Below are 21,807 nucleotides of genomic sequence, written 5' to 3' on the forward strand. Positions count from 1 at the left end.
TTTTCATAATTTTATGAAATGCTGGTCAATATAGGACACAAGATTGAAAGTTTCAGCCAAGGCAGTTTGTCATGGTTAAAATGTTATTTTTGTTTGGTTGGGGGGGGGGGTCTTTGAGTATAGCTCACATTTCTTTCTAGTGCTATAGAATAAATTATATAGGAAAAAACTACGGTCAAAGGAATAGCAAAATTATCTTGGAAAATAAGAGTGGTGACATATGTTTTTGGTTCTCACAAATACCATCTTAATAATATAGACTGCTAGATTGAATTGTATTGTATATTTTTCATTAAATGCATTAGGGGAATTTTTACTATTTCCTTTAAAGATGATTATAGTTTTCATTGAAGTTCTTGTTTTGAAATACATACATGTATATTTAATATCCAGTCTAAAGTTTCTGCATTATTGAAAAAAAAATGTCCATGGTTCTAATGCTAGCTCTAATGCTTTTTTAAAAAATTTAATCTTATGTGTAGGTTTTAATTTTGCAAAGCATCATGCAAGATACACAAGTAACTTTTTAAATTGAGGTATACCCATTAGATCCTATATGCTATTCAGCTTTATCGTTATTTGAAAGAGTTTACTGGGAATCCTAAATTGTTCTACAAACTTGAGTGTGAAAAACTAATTGCAGAGTCCAAAAGGTATTAGAGAATTTGCCAAAGATTATGAGATTTTGCACAATTTCTCTTTCCCACTCCAATCTCAGCAAAAAGCAGGAGTTTAATGCACACAAACCACTGCCAAGTGACATTCTGTATCTGCTTTCCCAAGTACATTTCAATCTGCCATATGCCAAAGATATTTCTATGCATTAATCCCAATTATGTGATAATATCTATTTGTAGAGTTCAACAAACAGTTCTGTGGGATGAGTAGCCACATTTTGTAAGCAAATTGGCTGCAGAAACAACTACTCACATGAAAATAGTAACAAAATTAAAGCGTGCAGTAACTTTGTAAGTCAGGGAAACTTTAGCATTTTATTATGAGAATTGTAGCTTTCCCATGATATGGTTTCTATGGTTTTAATTTTCAAGGGTCTACACTTTGGAAGGTCATAAATAACAGTAACAGAAACAGAAGAGCACTGATTCATTCCAAGATAGAGGAAAATGAATATCCAACCATGAACTTATCTTTCCTAATGAGGAATTAAGAAGGAACATGTAGATATTTTTAAGGTACATGCAATATATGCCTTATTTATACATTTTTGAATAAAGCTCAGAGAGACAGTGGAAATCAAAAGGAGATGAATTTTCTTTTTTGCACACAATTTCAGTCCCTAAATTACGAGAAGCAAAAATAAAGCCAATGAACCAGCCTTATAAGAAATGAAGTGGGAGTGGGAGGGACAATCCTTTCCTCAGTAAAAATGGTAAAATTTTGAAGAAGCACTAAATTGACATCCTGAGCCTCTTCTGGAAATATACCTGTCACGTTCATTTAATTTTAAGAAATTCCTGAAAGTGATGCTCATTTGTCTGTCTTGTTCTTAAGGTGTGGATCTGTTCTTAAGGTGCAGATAGCAATGAAGGTGCACAATCTTTGAGTAATATGTTTGTAAACTGATTCTTAGTTTCCAATCTGGCAGGTTATTGTTGTCTTACTCTGCTGGACTACTTAGTCTATCACCTCGATACTCAATATTCTCACTCCCATTTATTAAATTTCTTCTTAATTTTTTTCCTTCCTCTCCATAATGTCTCCATAATGTCTGGTCTTTGATATCAGATAATTCTTTTTCTTTCCCATCCAATTAAATTTTTTGCTTCCTTTCTCCCAATATACTTCCTTTTATGATATAGAACTGTCACATTATCCCATAGCATTTTAATGCTTTTGTTCTCTTCTTGTATATTTTTCATGTTTGTTTGCAACAAGAATGGGCATTTAAGCTTTCAATTTTCTAGAGACTGCTTGCCTAAGTAATGTAACAGGAGTTTTTTAAACAGCCTTATTCTGAATTCATACTCTTTTGGTGACTGTGATTCTAAGAATACTGTGAAATTTGGGACGATGTGAATTTTGGAATGACTTTTGATACAAAAGTAAGAGAAGATGAGAACTTAGGTTAAGAATTTACTTTAAAAATGTTTTTTTTCATGTCCCAAGGAAAATTAAATTCCATTAATGGGACTATCAGTTTAATTATATATTAGGGTTATAGCTGTAAATAACTGAAACCCCAACAGTCATTTAAATAAAGAAAGATATACAGTTAATTTCCTCATATAACAAAAAAGTCCAAAGATCAGCAATCAAGGATGATGCAACTGTTCAACAATGTCATTGATCCAAACTCCTTCCACCTTTTCACTCTTTGATGTGAAGGCCTTAATAATCCTAGATCATTAGCTATGGGCCTTACGGGTCATTTTCTAGACGAAACAAAAAGGGAAGAAGCAGAAGATCAAAGGGAGAAAATACTTTTCTCCTTGAGGAACAGGGACTCAACTTGGCTAAGTCTCATGATCCAAAAATGTATCCCTCATCATCTTCACCTGAATTTTGGCTGGAAGAAGTGAGTATTATAACTTTCCAGACTCCTCAGTTAATAAAGACAATAAACAAGTGACTTGCTCATGGTTTCTGAGTAGCCAGTTCATAGTCCCCTTCTGTTAATGGCAGGTCCATCAAAAACTAATGCCTCCCTTCCATTGTAGGGCTATTGCAGAGAAATTTCTGCCTAGATAGAAACTAAGTATTACTGTTTATCGTCACAATGCTCACTATATTCAGGAGGTGCCATGTATGGAATACAAGCAAAAGTGATGAATGTTACTTTGAGGCCAGCGTTTTGGGGGAATGCTAGATTTATTTTCCATACCCAATGCTGTCGATTGACCATTTGGGTCCCCCTAGCCCCAAAGGATATGTGCTCTTTCTTCTAAAGGAAACCCCAGAGAGTAACTTGTCCCCACTTGCCATGTGAGGACACAGAGACCAGGTGACTGTCTCTAAATCAGGAAGCAGATTCTCACCAGACACTGAATCTTCTGGCACCCAGATCTCTTGTACTTTCCACCCTTCAAAACTGTGATAAATAAATTTCTGTTGTTTATAAGCCACCCGATATATAGTAATTTGTTACAGCAGTCCAAATGGACTAAGGCACCTGTCCTTCAACTGCCAGGGGGAAAGGATTCCGTGATTTGTGGCAACAGTGGAGCCACAACATGAAAGAACTGTTGGTTTCTAAATTTCTATGTCTAGGAGAGTTACTATTGACAGTAACTCTTGCATATGAATATTCTGGGGGTAAGAAATAGTCCTCTATTTCATTAATCCACTGAAAGTTAGGGGTTCTGACAGTTTCAACTAAACACCCCAGATATGTTCTTTTAGGTAGTGTGTAATGTTAATATTTAATACGGATTTTATAATCTTAGTAGGGTTTGGTCTTTCCAACAATACCCTCTACTAGCAAAGGTTTCTATTCTTCCTTAGTGTTCTACTCATGCTTCATGGTTACCAAGCCAAGATAAGAAATTTCCTCCTTTTGTTTTCCTTGCACTATAACTGAGGAAACCTAATGACAGGTTGGGACTGCATATTTACAAATGGTTATCCTTAGGGTCTATATAATATTTATCAAAGAGTTGCAAATTGTATTATTCACCAATAATGTGGCCTTTTAACAATACATACTGCTTTTGCTGTAACCATTCTATTACATACTTGTGTGTTCAAACACAGAGAAAAATGTATCAGTTCTGTATTACACACACACACACACACACACACACACACAGCTTAACTTGTAGGTGATGATGGATTGTGTGAAGAAAAATAGATGGAAAACATAAATGTGATATATCTCAGCAAAGATTTATCTTCTAATCTCTGTAATACTGAGCATTGGTTGACAACAGTATACAAGTCATTGGGTAAAACAAAAACTAAAACCACACAAGTCCAAGAAAATCGCCAAACCTGGACTGAAAAAGCAACTATCAAAATGGTACTAACATATTTAAACAACAATAATATATGAATTTCTGGGTTAGCATGTGAATACACTTGGTGTCCTTACTGTTAACAACTAAATACCAGTGTCAAATCTGTAAAGATGGTCCAAAAGTTTTTAAAAAATCCACTATTAACTGATATTAAAGATAAAAATACTAAAAAGTAAAAATATTACTGTGCCATAGAAATTAAAAGGATCTTAACAGATTACTATAAACAATTATTTACAGATCTGATACGATAAGAGAAATAAATTCCCAGAGTCATGCAATTTATCAAGACTAAAATATGAAGAAATAAAAAATCTTAACATCTATAACAAACAAGTAAAGATAATGAATGAGGAAGTAATAACTTTGCAACAATAAAGTCAAAACCAGATGGCTTCAATGATAGATATTACTTCACCTTTAAAGACTAATTAATGCCAATAATTCTCAAAATTTCCCACAAAATTGAAGAGTAAGGAATACTTTCCAACTCATTTTATGAGACCAGAATTACTATACTATCAAACCCAAACAAAGCATTGCAAGGAAAGAAAACTATAGGTCACTATCTTTGAAGAACATAGATGCAAAAATCCTCAACAAAGTATAAGTAAACAGAAATCAACAACTTGTTAAAAGGATCATACACCATGACCATGTAGGAAGTATCCTTGAGATGCTGGTACAAAAATCAATTATGTGATACATATCATTAACATAATAAAGGACAAAAATCACATAATCATCTCAATAGATGCAGAAAAAGGATTTGAGGGGCACCTGGGTAGCTTAGTGGGTTAAATGTCCAACTTCAGCTCAGGTCATGATCCCACAGCTTGTGAGTTCAAGCCCTGCATCAGGCTCTGTGCTGACAGCTCCAAGATTGGAGCCTGCTTCAGATTCTGTGTCTCCCTCTCTTTCTGGTCCCTTTCCCCCTCTTGTGTTCTGTCTCTCAGAAACAAATAAACATTAAAAAATTTTTTTTTTAAATTAAAAACAGAACCATGATATGACCCAGCAATCCTACTGGGAATAAATCTATATATTAAACCAAATAATTTAAATCAGCATCTCAAAAAGATATTAATACTCCCATATTCATTGCAGCATTATTCACAATAGTCATGACATTGAAACAACCTATTTGTCCATTGACAAATGAATAGATAAAGAAAATGTGGTATGCAACGGAATATCATTCAACCTTAGAGGGAAATCCTGCAACATGGATAAGCCTGGAGGACATTAGGCTAAATGAAAAAATCCAGTAACAGAAGGACAAATCTTGCATTACTCTACTTACAAGAATAATCTAAAACAGTCAAAATGCTAGAAGCAGAGAGTGGAATGGTTATTACCAAGGTTGGGAGGAGGGGAAATGGGGAGTTTGGTTCATACATTTTCATTTGTGCAAGATAAATAAAAACTAATATCTTCAGGAAGTGATTATGTCTATGGTTAACAATACTGTCTTGTACATTTAAAAATGTTAAAGGATAGCTCTCACATAAAGTATTCTTATCACCATAAAAACAATTATTTAGAAATCAAAAAATGTTATTTTACTGGGGTACACAGGTGGCTCAGTTGGTTAAGCATCAGACTCTTGATTTCAGCTCAAGTCACGATCTCAGGGTTTCTGAGATTAAGCCACACTTAGGGCTCTGCCCTGACATGTGGAGCCTGCTTGGGATTCTCTCTCCCTCTGTCTCTACCCCTTCCCCCAGGTACATATGCACACTCTCACAAAATAAATAAACATTAAAAAATGTTATTGTACCAAGCAACTGCAAATTAGTAATTTTATAATAATCACAAACAGATTAAACAAAGGATTGGAAATGAGGAGAGCAGAAATTAGAGGCACTAAAAAATACAAAGTTCATCAGAAGTTATTAATGTGCTTTTGAGTTTGATACTTAGAGAAAAACATGGTTGAGAAAAGTTACTAGTAGAAATAAAGGTAGGATTTTTTTTTTTCAAAGCAAACAGAACATAGCTTCGGTAGAAGGTAAAGAAAACAACTTGAAAATTAAAAAACAGAACTCCTAAATTCATATAAACACAACTTGAGTTTGTGGAGTACTACAAATTCTTTATCTTATTTATAGCATTGATTACATAACCGTATATGGTTTGCCAAATTGATCAATCTGGACACATGAGGATGAATTTAAATGTATGTAAATCATAGTTTAATAAAACTACTTAAAACATTTATAGAAAGCAAACTGACAGCAAATTAGGAGTAGAAGCAAAGATTTTCAATTTGGTAAAGTATTTCTATAAAAACCTATAACTAACATCAAACTTAATGATAGGAGACTGAAGGGCGCCTGGGTGGCTCAGTTGGTTAAGCATCTGACTTTGGCTCAGGTCATGATCTCAGGGTTCATGAGTTTCAGCCCTGCATCCGGCTCTGTGCTGACAGCTGGAGCCTGGAGCCTGGAGCCTGGTTTGGATTCTGTGTCTCCCTCTCCCTCTGCCCCTCCCCCGCTCATGCCAAGTCTCTCTCTGTCTCTCTCTCTTTCTCTCTCTCTCAAAACTAAACAAACATTTTAAAAAGTTATAAAAAATGATAGAAGACTGAATACTTTCCTCTTAAGTTTGGGAATAAACCAAGAACCTCCCTTTCATCATTTCTATCCAGTACTATAATGGAAATCTTTGCCAGTGAACAAAGGAATATAAAGAAATAAAAAGTGTAAGGATTGGAAGAAAAGAACAAAAGTATATTTACTCTGAAATGATGATAGGGTACCTAAAAAATTCTAATAAAACTACAAAAACACTTAAGGGATAATTTAGAAAGGTCGTACCAAAAAAAGTAAACATTAAAAAACAAAAAGACTTATATGTAAATAAACTAGCAATGAGCAAAAGGGAAAAGTAATTTTAAAACTGTATTATTTACAATAGCATTTAAAAGTATTTAGAAATAAATTATATAAGTACAGCCTTGAATATTGAATACTTTAAAAATGTAGAGCTATGCCATATTGATGGATCAGAAAACTCAATCTTGTTAGGATTATAATTCACAAAAGATTAGCTAATTGCAAAATTTACATAGAAAATGAAAATGACTTAAAATAATGAAAACTATTGTAAGACAACAAAGAATTGAAGAACTTACACTAACAGATATTCAGAGAGTGTGTTATTAAGAATAAATGGAACGTAAAAAAATGAAGTAGAAAGATACCCATTCATGTATAATCAATTTATTTTGAAAAGAAGTGTCATAGCAATTCAACAGGTAAGGGAAAACTTTTTCAACTACTGATTCTAGAGCAACTAGATATCAAACAGAAAAAAAGATGAATTTCTACCTCTATTTCAAACTGTGCACAAAAGTTAATTTTAGATGTGTCATAGATTAAATGAAAGCTTAAAAGTATCAGACTTCTAGAAGAAAATCATTGGAGGCTATTTCTATGATCTTAGGTTAAACAGAGAGATTTTCTTTTAGGTTAGATACAAAAAACACAAACTTAAAAAATAGAATTTGGCAAGTTGATAATTGGTAAATTTAACACCAACAAAATTAAAACTTGTGCTTGCCAAAGGATACCACTAAGAAAATGAATAGGAGAGCTACATATTGGGAAATACTATTCTCAAAACATCTATCAGGCAAAGGTGTTGTATATAGGATATATACACACATCTTACAACTCAAAAATGGAAAAAAGGCATATAAATTTTTAAATGAGTAAAAGATTTGATAAGATACTTTGCAAAGGAAGGTATATAAATAGCCACTAAGCAGAAAAATAAGCACTCAAGATTATTCAACATCAGGAAAGTACAAATTACAACCAAAATGAGATAATCACTCCTCACTCATTAGTATGAGTAGGGAACAACCCACCTGTCCCTCAACAGAAAAATAGATAAAAAGATTTTAGTGTTCATACAATGGAATACTACTCAGGAGTAAAAACGAATGATCAGTCACTACCTGGTACCTCCAAGTATTAACGCATCTTAAAAATATTGCCCAGAGTGAAAGAAGCAAAGGAATTCATATGGTATGTTTCACTTATAGAAAGTTCTAGAATAGGCAAACCTAATCTATGGTGGTCAGAGTAAGAAAGGTAGTTGCTTAGAAGTGGGGAATTGAGGAAAGGGGAGTGAGAGAGCTTTCTAACATAACAAAAATATTCTTTCTCTTGCAAGTATGGTGGGTTATACAAGCTCATATATTTGTACGCTTATGTTTCATTTATTTAATGACACATAATTAAACTTACCTGACGACAGAGATGAAAATCTACAAGGAAAATATTTTTACCCAATGAGATGGACAAAAATCCACAAGTGTGGCAATATACTCTTCAGTCAAGGTTGTGGGGAATAGATACTTTGATACATTGGCACTGAGATGATAGACGCAAATTGTTCTAATTCTTTATGATGGGTAATTTGAAAATATCTGGAAAGCATTCACACGTATTAACCCTTTGATACAGCATCCCTACCTCTTAGATTCTATTCCAAAGATACATTTCCAAAATACAATATGCCTGATGAATGTGTTTATTCATTGTGTATTATTTTTGACAGAAAAAAATTAGAGCTTAAAGACCCACTCACCAACTTTTGTAAATTACAATAGATTTACACAGGATATACTATGAAAATTCTCTTAGCCTATCCTTAAAAAGAATAGAGAGCCATTAACCTGAATAATAGTACAAAGGGAAGGGAAATAACCAAATTTGGGGATGGGTGGGAAAAGATTAAGGAATGCTTGCACTAGGCAAACATTGTAGGCTCACACATAATAAAAACTTCTTTCAAAAACATTATAGAATGTTTCCAAACCATATTAAAGAAAATTATAAATTTAAAGTTTTCATTATTTAACATAAATGAACTAAAAGGGCAAGTCTAAATCTAAGGAAGAAGACAATGGCTACCATTAATATTGTAAGAAAAAATACATATTAAACGTAATAGCACAATTATAGAAAACAGTCATTTTGATAAGTAAATGTAAGGGCAACATTTAAAAAGAATTACAGGGGCGCCTGGGTAGCTTGGTCGGTTAAGCGTCCGACTTCGGCTCAGGTCATGATCTCATGGTCCATGAGTTCGAGCCCCGTGTTGGGCTCTCTGCTGACAGCTCAGAGCCTGGAGCCTGTTTCGGATTCTGTGTCTCCCTCTGTCTCTGCCCCTCCCCTGTTCATGCTCTGTCTCTCTCTGTCTCAAAAATAAATAAATGTTTAAAAAAAAAAAATAATTAGAGAAGGGCACCTGGGTGGCTCAGTCAATTAGGTGTCTGGCTTTGGCTCAGGTCATGATCTCATGGCTGGTGAGTTCAAGCCCCACATTGGGCTCTATGCTGACAGCTCAGAGCCTGGAGCCTGCTTCAAATTCTGCATCTCCCTCTCTCTGCCCCTCCCTGCTCACGCTCTGTCTCTGTCTCAAAATTAAGTAAAACGTTAAAAACATTTTTTTAAATAAAAAGAATTAGAGATACATCTATTACAAACCTAAAGAAGAGAAAATGCAAACAGACCAGGAGAACAAATAAAGGGGGTATTAAAATCATAAGAGAATAAAAATCATGAGCATGGCTGATGCATTTGAAAATCTTAATAAATATTTGGATTTCAAGTAAAGAAAAAAAGATGACCAAATTTTTAATCCAGAAATTGGAAGCGAACGGATTTTAAAATCTGTCAAAGAACGTCCTCTAAAAGAGTCTCAGCATAATGAATGATTTCTTTCAAATTAAACCTGTAGTTTTAAGGAACATTATACAATGATTAAGTTGGAGCTTGTCATACCCTAACCTAACACCGGAAAGAAACCATACTAATTAATCTATGAAAGTGGCTTTTACAGTCCTAAATAACACAAAAAGCTGAAATCCAAACCATAATGTTGCAGGATTCTTTACTTCAATGCCCAGAGTTCCTTGTCTCACCACTTCAAAGAATGAAGAGGTGGACACAGAATAAAATGAGCAGCAGGCAAAAGTTTAATAGAATATGAGGTTAGAAATAAGAGTATGAAAAAATAAGAGTATGAAAGCTCTCTTTGCAGAGAGGGGGCATTTGAAAGGGAATGCCCACAACTATAGGCAAGGGACTTTGTTTTTTTATAGGATACTGGTCTGGCCCCCTTCACTTCCTCTTTGTTCCTTCTCAGGTCCTACCCTAACCATCTTGATAGCTCTAGGTGCTGGGTTGTCCATTCCTGATTGGCTCCATTCCGTTGTGTGAAGAGTCAGACTATGGTCATACTATCCGTCCTATAGCATTAGTTTTATGGCTTACTTATTTTAGCTAGGTATTTTGATTGTCAAATTCCTGAGGAAAACCTGAGAGGGAATAGGTAGTATCAGTTACATTCTTAAGAGGAATTTTATGCCTGAGGGAGTTTGCTGGAACCAGCCCTTCCCAGAAGAAATGTTTTAAAATAGGTATTTTCCCCTACCCAGGGAACTTCAAGCCTGAACCTCTCTCTCCCTTTCTGCCTTCTGAATCCTATCTTTCCCTATCATAATAATGTATATTAAAGAATAATCCAACATGATCAAATAGGGTTTATCCTGGAGTTGCAAGTGTAACTTTTCTTTCTCCATTTTTCCCTCAAGATATCCTGGCAGAATGTATTGGCAAGTGAAGCACTAGAATTTTAAAAAATCACTCTACAAGCAGGTCTCTGTAGGCCATGAATTCTGATAGAAAGGATTGCACTTGAAATGGATTGGATAGGAGATCTTTGGAGCAGCTCAGCCTAGAGGCATACCCTGAACATGGATGCAAAGTGGGTTTGGACAAATCAATAGGCAATAGAACAGTTATAGTCATAATATCCTTAAAAAGTATTCAAACTGTAGCTACCTCTAGTTATGGATAAAAAATCACAGGGTCCACAAAATAAGGGACTCACTAAGGAGTTATATGATATTTAACAAAATTTCTGGAAGACGTTTTGATCAGAGACCTAACTTGAACTATTTGTCTCATCACAATCCTTTAGCGTATCCCTAGGCTCAGTTCAGTTTACAAATGCACTGCTTCTTGAAAAGCAAGAAGTTCACTATACCTTATTAAAGATTATACAGAACAAGAATATATTAGGAAAATCCTGCTAGCCTTTCTTAGAGGAATGTGGAGCTATTAAATGTCACGCTAGTAGCAGGGGAAAAGAAATAACCGAACACTGCCAACGAGTGAGGGGAAATAAGTGGATGCTTCCATTAATGTAGTTGATACTATTTCCTTTGGATTCATAAGTGCATGACAGTCAAGTCCCTCACTCTGGACTACCAGGATAGGAATAGAGTTTTTTGTGATAAATGGAGTTTGACTAAGACTATTTTTTAGGAGGCCTAATGTACTCCAAGTTATAGAATGAATATTATCCAAAATCTTGCATAAGTACATGGGATAGATGCCCTGAACAACTGAAAGAATCCCTACACTACCTGCCTCATTCATGGCATAATCCTTAATAGTCTCATAATTTTATCTGTAAGTAGGATTCAGTGTAGTTCAGCAGGCCGGCACTAAGCAATTACAAGATGGGTATATATATTTTTAGATGATAAGTGTAAGGATGTTGTAGAAGTCACAAGAATTTGGTTAACTAAAATTCCACAAAGAAAGAGCTCTTCTTGTCTGGGCTGATAACTCCTAGCCATTTCCTGCCATTAGAATTTACTGATTCTAAGGGCAGGTGAGAATCTTCTTGACCTAGGAAAGGCACCCTGATTGGGAAAAGAGAAAGCAGCAGAGTTTTGACAATGCGATGGACTGGAAGAAAGAAGACTCCCAAACAAGTGACAGTTTTCATCATGAGATGTTAGCTAAGTTTTAGGATTTGCAAGACACTGAGGAGCAGCCAAGAAATATCATACACAGAGCAAAATCTCCTACAGTGCACAAGAAACAAGTCTTGCTATAGTAGGAAGTCTGACACAAATACACAGTGCTTCTCAAGACATTTGTCAGATCTTGAAGCTGGGTGGGATCAAGTTGAAGCACTAAACTCAAAATCTCCAAAGAACAGAACTGATTGTTATGTAAATTTTAGGGCAAAGGACATGAGACTAACCACAACTCAGTCTAAAGCCAAGCTGGGCCAAACCTGGGGAACAAGAATGGACCAGAGTTGAACTCAATTTTAGTAAATACAACAGAAGACGGGATGAGTGAACCTGAAGATAATCTAATTGAGAATGTCTAAACCATAAGAAAGAAAAAATAAAGAAAATATCCAAAGCACACACACATACACAAATAGAAAAAACAAAACAGAAATTAACAGGTAGCTGAATTACCAGAAAGAGAATAAAGAGTGAGACAGAATAAATACTAGAAGAAAATTATTTTAACTCCAATACTGATAAATGATGTCAACTCACAAATTCAAAAAGCTAAGGGAATCAACAGAAGGATCTATACAAAGAAAAACACCATGGCCAAGCTAATGAAGACCAAGACCAAATGGAAAGTGTGAAACAGCCAGAGGATAAAAGACCCATCTTCACAGGAGTAGCACCTAGGTATTTGACTGCTTTCACAACAGAGCTATGGAAGCCAGAAGACACTATAACAAACAATATCTTTAAAGTAGTGAAAAAAATGCTGACCTAGAATTCTGTATCCACTGATACATGCTTCCAAAATGCAATTGAAACAAAGATGTGTTCCAAGACAATCAAGAGTGGAGAAACTTTATTTTTAGCAACTGTCAGTGTAAGAAATACTTTAAGAAATTCGTGAAATTAAAATAGTCCCAAATGGTAGCATCAGCTGCAGAATTTAAAGAGGTGAGTGCAATGTTTGGTCTTCCTTTTTCATGTAAAAGATTTGCTGGTTTAAAAGCAGTAGCTAAGAGGGGCGCCTGGGTGGCTCAGTCAGTTGAGCAGCCTACTTCAGCTCAGGTCATGATCTCGCTGTCTGTGACTTCGAGCCCCGTGTTGGGCTCTGTGCTGACAGCTCAGAGCCTGGAGCCTGTTTCAGATTCTGTGTCTCCCCCTCTCTCTGCCCCTCCCCCACCACTCATGCTCTATCTCTCTCTCTCTCTCTCTCTCTCTCTCAATAATAAATAAACAATAAAAAATTTAAAAAAAATAAAAGCAGTAGCTAAGAGGCTGAAAACCTTAGAAAGCAGTGCCTGAATTGCATACCAATGGCTATAAGGAGTACTGGTCATGGTAAAAGCTTCAGGCATTCAACTGGGGTCATGAAAAGGCAATACCTAAGTATAAAGATGAACTTGAAATAGATTTACTCCCAAAAAGACAGAAAACCAACCTTAGTAATCAAGGAATCCCCATTTGCTTTAAAGTGAACTGCTTATACTCTAAATGCCTAGAAACAAAACTAAGTTGTCTCTGAGGAAAGACAGCATTATTCAAAATCTCAAATTATGTCATTAATTATCCCTCAATTTCAGCAAAAGACAAATAGGCAAGGAAGATGAAGTGATGAAGAACTGCGTAAAAAAATAGTGAAGTGAAATAGATTCAGAGAAAATCTAAATATTGGAGTAATCAAGCAAAGTTTTTGAAATAGCTATGAATTTTGTCAGGATTGAAAACTCTAAAAAAGAACGTGATGGCAATCCTGAAACAGAACAATGTAACAAATTATGAGCTAAATTGGTGAATTTAACGGCAAATTAGACATGGCCGACACAAATTTGGTGAACTGTATTACAGATATGAAGAAAACATTCAAACTCAAGCAGAGAAAAAAGAATAAAAATACAAGAAAGAACATAGGAGTTATGTGGCATATACTTAAAATGTCTTAACAGACACGAAATAGAAGTCCTAGGAAGGAGGAGAGAGGGAATAGGGCAGAATCAATACGTAAAGAGATAATGGCCTAGAATCCTACCAAACTGACAAAAGATAACCATAGGTTCGAGGACCACTATCAACCACAAGTGGAATCAATAAGAAAAATCATATTTATGCTTATCACATTAAAGTGTTGAAAATAAAAGACATAAAACTTAAAAAGTGCCAGGAGAAAAATATGCAATATGTGCAAAGGATTAAGAGCGAGACAACTGTCTTCTCAATAAAAGTGGTAGAAGACTGTATCAGTCTGCTAGGGCTGCATAACAAAACATCACAGACTGGGTGGCTTAAACAGAAACGTATTTTCTCACAGTTTTGAAGGCTAGAAGCCCAAGATTAACATGTCAGCCAGGGCTGGCTCCTTCTGAAGCTTCTCTTCTTGGCTTATAGGTGGTGATCTCTGTGTCTTCAGATAGTCTTCCTTTTGTTTCTATGTCCAAATTTCCTCTTCTTATAAAGACACCAGTCATATAGGATTAGGGCCCATCCCAGTGACCTCATTTGAACTTAATTACTCCTTTAAATAATGTAGCTCCAAATACAGTCACATTCTGTGACTAGGTACTAGGAGTTAGAGCTTCTACCTATTAATTCAGGGGTGAAAATAATTCAGCCCTTAATAAGGAAAGAAGAGAAAGCCATGAAAGAAAAATAACTTCCCATTTAGGATTACAATCCTCCCCCTGCCAAGATATCCATCAAAATGAAGGCAAAAATGAAGAACTTTCCAGACAAAAATTGAAAAGATTAATCAGCAGCAGACCTGTGATAATAATAAAATTCTAAAGGAGATCTTCAGACAACAGCATTTACTTTTAAGGTACAGAGAAACAAGGAGAAAGGAAGAGTAAAAGAAAGGATCAACCAGTTGAAAATCAAATAAATATTGACTGTAAAAAAGAATAATCTTAGCTTCCAGCATTCAAAATTTATACAGAATTAAAATATGTGATAACAAGAGCACAAAAATTAAGCATAGTGAATAGAGTTCAAATGTTCTAAGCTCCCTCAATTACAAAAGAAGGGATAAAGTATAAATTCATATTATAACTTAATCAGGTAAGCATGTTGCAATATTTAGAACTAAGACATGGCAGCTAAGATATATCCATGTTTATAAAATATGTGTCAAGGGACTTTGTATATTCAAATAACAAATTAAAATGAAATTTTCAAAGGTACCATTCATAATAGCATCAAACATCATCAAATTCCTAAAAATATAGTAAAACGTGCTAGATCTCTCCACAGAAAACTAAAAATATTATTGAGAGAAATTAATGACCTAAATGAATGGAAGGATATACTGTGTTCAGAGATCAGATTACAAAAACTTGCTTTTTCTCCAAACTAATCTATAGATTCAGTATAATTCTAATCAAGATCCGGTAGGTTTTGTGTTGTGAAAGTTGACAAGAAAATCCTCAAATGTGTATAGAAATGCAAAGAGTCAAGAATAGTTGAGACATCTCAGAATATACAGAATAAAATTGAAGGGCTTACTCTGTTGGATAACAAGAGTTATTATAAAAATACAGTAACGAATATAGTTTAGAATTAGTGTAAAGCCCGACAAATAATCATAACACAATACAGGGTCCAGAAATATACTTACATATACCTACACCTATATAGTTACCCGACTTATAGCATGGTTACACAATTATGTAGTAGATGAAGAATGACCATTTTAATGAATCATGCTGGAGCATCAGGTTATTTATATGGAAGAAAATGAACTTTGATCTTTACCTTATGGCATTACAAAAATCACGTCCAGATATCTTATAAATCTGAAGAGCAAAGATACAATAAGAAAGCTTCTGGAAAGTAACATGGGAAGCTGTTTTCCTGATTTTGGAGTAGGGAAAAATTTCCTATATACACATACCCTATCCAAAAGGAAAAATTAATGCTTAGAGTTAATTAAACGCAAGAGTTTTTCTTCATCAAAAGACTCCATTAAGGGGGTGAAAGGGCAAGCCACTGAGTATTACGAGATATTTACAAGATGAATACCTGACAAACAACACATATTCAGACTTTATTTTAAAATATTCCTTCAAATCACTAATAAAAAGTTAGTCAATCTAATAGGAAATTAGCAAAGATCCAGTAGCCACTCCCCAATAGTGGATACACAAGTGGTCATTAAATATATGAACAGGTGCTCAGTCTTATGAGACAAGAGAGAAATGCAAAACCCAGAAACCTAACCTATGGCACTGCTAATTGGCACAACGGATTACCTCTGAAAAGGGGGAGCATGCTGATTATGACCGGGATGTGGAGGGTATCTGGGGTGCGGAGAAACCTCTGTATTATTTGTGTGGTGGCTATCTGACTGTATTCACTTTGTGATAATTCACTGAGCTAAACAGTTACGATTTGTGCACTTCTGTATTATATTCCCAGGATAAGTTTATTTTCAAATTGTGAAAATGAAGGAACGAGAACCACATTCAGCAACATGAATAAATCTTAGTAATGTAACTAAGTGACAAAAGCAAGTCTCAGAGGAGTATTTGGAGTATGATATTCTCTTTAAACATTCAAAAATGAGAAACACTGCATTACTTAGGCCTATGTATATGTGGGTATTTAAACAGCAAATAACTAAGCAAGGAAATGCAAAGTACAAAACAAAACAAAAAAAAAAAAAAACAATCAGAAAAATGGCCAGCTTTGGGGGATAAGTAGATCATGGGATAAGGGAGTTTACATAGTTTAGATGTAAGTTATTGATAATATTTTAGATCCTGAAATGTGTGGTGGGTATATGGATGTTTATTATTAAAATGGATAAAATAAAAATATGTAAGAAACGGAGGCAATGACTAGAGATCATGGTGTCATGAAATAAGGATTAATGAGTAAATTTTATGCATTTGTGAGCCAAACGGTAAGAGAATTAAAAACTAAATGCAGTTCAACTAATTCTGAAACTAATTCTCACTTGGAGAGCAAAAGTAGGCATGACTATAGTGAGAAAACCATCTTGCTGAAACATTTTCAATAACATGTAAAAGAGAAAATGCATATGCCCAAGGTATATCTCAGGAATTCAACAGCACATTTATTAAAAGAGAAAAATTATATAATTATTAAACTCAAAGTAGAAAAAGTATTTGGCAAAACTCAATACCTCTGCAGTATTTTTATGATTATCTCAAAGATAATCTTCATACAAATTATTAAAACTTCTGGGAAGATGATTCAACAGTCGAAAATAAGATCAGTATTCAGAAACTTTATAAGCAACAGTCAGAAAATGTGAATTAAAAAACCTGACACAATTACAATAAAAAATAAATTAGGAGTATATCTTGCAAGAGATAGTAGCTTTTTGAAGAAATTATAAAACTTTATTAATGGACTGTAATAATTTTTTTATTACTGCATAACATTACCACAATTTTAGCATCTTAAAACATCAGTCATGTATTATCACACGGTTCTGTATGTAAAAACTAGACGCAGGCTAAACTGAATTTTCTGCTTAGGGACTCACATGGCCAAAGTCAAGGTATCAGTCAGGGTTGGCTTTTATCTGAGTTCCTAGGAAAAAAAAAATTTACTTCTAAGCTTTTTTTAGTTTTATGGTAGAAATGAGCTCTGTGCATTTGAAGGCTAAGCTCTCTATTTGCTTACTGACTCTTGTCTCCCAGGATGGCTCTAGCAACTAGAGTCTGCATTTAGGTCCTTGCTCTGTGGTTCCCTCAATATCAGTAATGAACCTTCCTTACACTGAATCCTGGAATGCCTTCAATTTTTGCATTCCTTTTGTGCTATCAGCCAAAGAAAATGCTCTACTCTTTTTTTTTTTTTTTTTTTTTTTTTTGCTTTTGAATCTTTATTTATTTTGAGAGAGAGAGATTGAGAGCAAGCAGGGAAGGGGCAGAGAGAGAGGGAGACAGAGAATGCCAAACAGGCTCCATGTGCCTGATGTGGGGCTCAATCTTACTTACTATGAGATCACGACCTAAGCCAAAACCAAGAGTTGGACGTTTAACTGATTGGGCCACCCAGGCGCCCCAGAAAATTCTCTACTCTTTAAAAAAAAAAATTTAAGTTTATTTATCTAGAGAGAGAGAGAGAGGAGGAAGAGAGAGAGAAAGCACACAAGGGGGAAGAGATAAGGGGAGATAGAATCCCAAGCAGGCTCCACACCATCAGCGCAGAGCCCAGTGGAGGGCTCGAACTCATGAAAGATCAGATTGTGACCTGAGCTGACATCATGACCTGAGCCAAGATCAAGAGTTGAACGCTTAACCACCCAGGCACACAGAAAACTCTCTACTCATATGATTAAGTAAGGGACAACCAAGTATTTTCTCTATATTAAGGTAAACTGATTAACAACCTGATTTATTATTATTATGGCTATTATTATTGTATGTAAAAAAAACATACTTATGGGGTTAAAGTCACTGGAGCCATCTTAAATTTCTGCCTGCTATGGGGACATTAAAGCAGAAAAATCAATGGACAGATATACCATGTTTATGAACAAGACAACTCAATATTAAAATGATTTTGTGTTTGGTCAAGCTATAAATAACAGAAAATTTGGAAATAGAAGAAATTCACAGAAAAATAAATTATATTTCTTCTGTTTTAATCATATATATCTATCTTTATTTCAATACCATGCTGTATTGATTGGTGTAGTTTTACAAGTTTTACAAGTCTTGATAGTATGAACCCTCAAACTTTATTCATTTCAAAATTGTTTTGGCTATTCTAGAACAATCTTATGGGAATCTAGATTTTTTAAAAAATTTCTTTTTATTTCTCTACTCCAGTAGCTAGGACTTCCAGTAAATTTCAAACAGATGTAGTGAGAGTAGAAACTGTTGTCATATTCAAAATCTTAAGAAAATGCTAATATTTCACCATTAAGCAGGATGTTAGCTGTAGGTATCATATATTTTCACTATTTGATGAATTCCCTTCTATTCCAAGAGTCTTATTATGAATGAGTGTTGAATTTTATGCAATGCTTTTAATGTTTATTGAGAAGTGCATATGTATTTTTCACTTTATTTTGCTAATGTGGTCAATTACATTGATTGATTTCTTGACTGTTCGTGCACCTTAATTTCTGGCATAAACCTCATCTCTTCAGGGTATATTATCTATGTATTGCTGCATTCAATTTGCCAATTTTAAAGGATTTTATGTCTATTATTATGATATATAGTGACCTGTAATCTTCTTGTTATATTGTCATATTTTGTCATGGGAATTATGGTGACCTCATAAAACAAGTTGGGAGGCATTCTTCTCTTTCTGAAAGCATTTGTATAAGATGGGTATAATTTCTTAAATGCTTGATGAAATTTATCAGTGATGTCATCTTTTGTGTTTTAAACTGCCATACCAGGCTATGGGTAGCTGTTAAAAATCTAGCTGGTTTTTCCTTGTCTCAACACAGTTCTGCTTATGGCAGGCATACTTCCTTCTCTGCTCATGCCCTGAGATTTTGCAAATATCCCAGCAATGGAAGTGGTCACTGGTCCCTGCTTACCAACAAAAGACTTCTCCCACTCCAGAATTTTGTTAATTTAGACTTTTGTGCATCCACAACTTTTGATGCCTCTAAGAAAAAACATGATTTTTTTTTTTTTTTTAGTTGATCTGGTGTTTTCCTTTTGATGCAACACTAATGAGAACCTTTTGTGACCACGGGTAACTTCTGAAGCACGACTCTCTATTTTGTCTTTTTAGTTTTAACTTCAAGAATTCGATTGCCCAAAATTCTCTGGGCAATCAGATTTTAAGATTCAAGAATTCCTGAGCAGAATTCTCTCTTTGCTGTTCTAGAACAAGTTCCAAAAAAGGGCATGTATAGGCAGACTAACACAACACTTATAAGTTCAGCTTCTAGAGTCCAACTACCCAGGTCCAAATTCAAGATCTGTCACTTATTAGCTTGGGGCAAGGTACTTAATCCCAAGCTTCACTTTTCTTGTTTGTAGGACAAAGATAGTAATACTATATTGCATGTAGTAAAAAACATACTCAAAAAGACTAGGAACAGAAAAAGAGTCAATAAATACAAACCAAATTATGAAAGACATTTGGTTAGACCTAAGATTGGATCTGCCTAGGAGTGGTCCTGACCAACTCTTAATTTTCTATGACTTATCATTTTTTAATCTGTGCATTCAATACTTTCTTTAATTTTTAATTGCTATTAAATATAGGATTCAGTTGGAAGATTATCTCTACCTACCCACCAACCTCATTTGGCCCTTTTAGCATGAGTCTCTGTTAAGAATGGGCTTTGGAATGACGTGAAATTCAGTCTAGCAGTACCTTGTAGCGATGTTCTACTAGGACTGACGTTTGGAGTGAGATGGCAGATTACTGCTGGTTGGACAGCCACCTACACTATTGCAAGCATCATAAGATTTCAAAGTAATTTTGGTTGCAGGTATTTATTCTGAATTTACTACATGGCTAATGATGAGGATATTACATTTATCATTATTATTTTTTAACTGATAGCTATTCCTTCAAGTGATCAATGTCAAACAAATCACTTGGTTGACTCAAAGGATATTGTTTATATGAGGCTTTTCTCTACCTGAGGCAGAAAAGAAAAGAATAGGATTAGGATCTAAAAGAGATTTGATGGCTATCATTTCCACAATAGGAATGTTGACAGGGGGAATAAATAACTTGTGGAGAGCAACTTGTTAAACTGGGTTAAAAGAAGGTCTGTACGGGCATGGCCGAGTCTGATGCCGCCTGCCAATCCGATTATATTTTATTACTCAGCTGAACTGTATTCCATGATTCAGTTTGTGGTTATCTAAAGGGGTCACAAGCTGCAGTAGCTCATATTTCCTGAACATATTTTGGCAGAAATTGTAGATTGTTTTAAGAGAATGCCAACTAGTGTGAGAGATAAAGACAAAGCGCTTCTTCCTAGTTAACATTATCAAACCACAAATCAAGAAAAGGCAGGTAGCTTCCTTTGTGGGATTCCAGGGTACATTCAGGCACATCAGAAACAAAGAACGTCCTCTGTACCAGAAAACCACACTTTACATCCACACGACTTATGTTTGTATACCAGGAAGCCCTCGTCTTAGAATCCAGTTTCTCTGGGTAACTCCATGTTGGATAGTTCTGAGATCTCCATCCTAATTCAGTTTCAAGAGCCTCCCCTGGGTCTTGTCATCTTTCACTTTTTGTATATTCCTAAAATTATTAAATAAGATCTTTTATTTTTTTTCCCAGGTACTTTATTCCCTTTCTGATCTTACTGTTTTCCAATTCTTCGACTTTTGTTTTCTGTGCCTAAGCAATAGAAGTCTCTTCCTGGGTTCACATACTTACCTATCTAGTCTAGATCTCATAGTTAACCAATTTATTCACCTCCTTACTAGCACTATCCATCATTTTTCTCTCTTAGCCTTTGGCAACAACTGTCCTATCTTGGGTCAGTCTAACTATTCTCCTAGTCTTTCCAATACTGAGGCTGCTCATGAAGCTGAGAAGATTGGAGATACTGGAAACACACAGGTACTGGTACCCAAATCCTCATGCAGATCCCATGATCATTATTCTAAACCTTTACCAATTTTTCTCAAGTTCTTCAATAACATATTGCCCACGTACCCTCCCATGTATGTATATATATATACACACACACACACACACACACATATATATATATATATATATACACACACACACACATATATACCCTCCCATATATATACACATATATACGTATATGTATATGTATATGTGTATATGTATATATGTATACACACACACACACACACACACACACACACACACTTTCAAAAATGATCTCTTTCTTCCCAGGGAAATTAAAGATGATCAGGATTCAATGCTTTCAACTTAGAAACTGCCTCCACTGACGTATGCATATGAGAGGTAATTTAGCAGTGTGATTTCGACCTGGGTCACGGTAGCAGCCAAGCCTGTTCATACTACTGTTTATGTGTGTGACCTCTG

This window comes from Leopardus geoffroyi, chromosome B4, assembly GCF_018350155.1.
Source record: "Leopardus geoffroyi isolate Oge1 chromosome B4, O.geoffroyi_Oge1_pat1.0, whole genome shotgun sequence".
Lineage (NCBI taxonomy): Eukaryota > Metazoa > Chordata > Mammalia > Carnivora > Felidae > Leopardus > Leopardus geoffroyi.